Raw genomic sequence first — 2196 nt, forward strand, 5'->3', positions numbered from 1 at the left:
TGAGAGAGAAAAGAGAGAGAAGAGAGGATGAGAGAAGAGAAGAGAAACAGACAGAGAGGCAAAGGACAGATGTGGAGAGAGAGAGCAAGAGAGATCTGAGAGAGAGGAGAGAGAGAGCAGAGGAAGAGAGAGAGCGGATGATAGAGATAGAAAAGGAGGAGTGCGAAACGAGTCGGTGAACGAGCAGAGAGAAAGCAGAGCAACAACGAAAAGGAGAGCTGAGAAAAGGTGAAGAGAACGAGACACAGCGAGAGCGAAACAAAGAGACAGAGAGAGCAGACGAGCGCGCGCGTATATATGTACTATATATTATATATAGAGAGAGATGGAGAGGAGAGAGAAGAGAGCAGAGAGAGAGAGCAGAGAAGAGAGAGAGAGAGAGGAGAGGAGAGAAAGAGAGAGAGAGAGAGCCGCGCGATATATATGATATATATATATATTTAGTATAATATATATATATATATATTATAATATATATATATATATATAGAGAAGAGAGAGGAGAGAGAGAGAGAGAAGAGAGCAGAGAGAGAGAGAGAGAGAGAGAGAGAGAGGAGAGAGAGAGAGAGAGAGATAGAGAGAGAGAGAGAGCACGCAAGGGGAGAGAGAGCTGCTGCGCCATTGACTCATTAAGAATCCATTTGGCGAAACAGCGCAGCGAAAAAAGATGTCTGAGAAAAAACTAGCAAATGAAGCCAGTGACAAGTAAATCAAACGATGACAACAGCGTTGGCCGCCGATGGCGATGACGCCGGCGGCTAGATGAGTGACGGATTACCTAGGTTACTTGCGAAACCGAACTTGGGAGTAGGATTCGATCCGAATATCGCGGGAGTAATTTTAATCGGATTTGAGATGAAAGGGATTGCATATTATATATCGAGCGGGGATTTAGCATTCTTCTTGTCGCACACACGCACGAGCGCACGCACACATCGCACGAGCGCACGCACACACACACGCACTGGAGCGCACGCATACGATATCGCACGAGCGCACGCATGACACGCACGCCGCCGCACGAGCACACGCATACCCGCAGAGCGCAGAGATACACACGGCACGACGCACGCACACCACACGCACGCACACACGCACGAGCACACGCGCACACACGCACGCACACACACGCACGAGTACACGCAGACACACGCACGCCGCACATAGACCCACGCACGAGCGCACGCGCGCACACACACGCACACACGCACGCACACACACATGCACGAGTACACGCATACACACACAAGCGCACGCGCACACACGCACGACCGCACGCACGCGCGCGCATAGGCACACGCACGAGTACACGCGCACACACTCACGACCGCACGCTGACACACGCACGCCGCACATAGACACACGCACGCCGCACATAGACACACGCACAAGCGCACGCGCACACACGCACAAGCGCACGCGCACGCACGCACGCACGCACGAGTACACGCTAACACGAGTACTGATTACCTAGGTTACAGAAACGAACTTGGGAGTAAAATTTCAATCCGAATACCGGCGGGAGTTAAATTAATCGGATTAATAAAGGATTCATATTAGATATCGAGCGGGGATTTAATCATCATTCTGTCGCACACACGCACGAGCGCACGCACACACGCGCACGGGCGCACACGCGCACGAGCGCACGCACACACGCGCACGAGCGCACACGCACACACGCACGAGCGCAGGCACACACACACGAGCGCACGCACACACACGCACGAGCGCACGCACACACGCACGAGCGCACGCACACACACGCACGAGCGCACGCATACACACGCACGAGCGCACGCACACACACGCACGCACGCACGCACGAGCACACGCACACACGCACGAGCGCACGCACACACGCACGAGCGCACGTAGACACACGCACGCCGCACATAGACACACGCACGCGCGCACATAGACACACGCACGAGCGCACGCACACACACGCACGGGCGCGCGCACGAGTACACGCTGACACGAGTACTGATTACCTAGGTTACAGAAACGAACTTGGGAGTAGAATTTCAATCCGAATACCGCCGGGAGTTAAATTAATCGGATTAATGGAGGATTCATATCATATAACGAGCGGGGATTTAAACATCCTTCTGTCGCACACGCGCACGAGCGCACGCACACACGCACGAGCGCACGCACACACACATATACACACACGCACGCACGCACGCACAC

This window comes from Priapulus caudatus, unplaced genomic scaffold (genome assembly GCF_000485595.1).
Source record: "Priapulus caudatus unplaced genomic scaffold, Priapulus_caudatus-5.0.1 Scaffold2200, whole genome shotgun sequence".
NCBI lineage: Eukaryota > Metazoa > Priapulida > Priapulimorpha > Priapulimorphida > Priapulidae > Priapulus > Priapulus caudatus.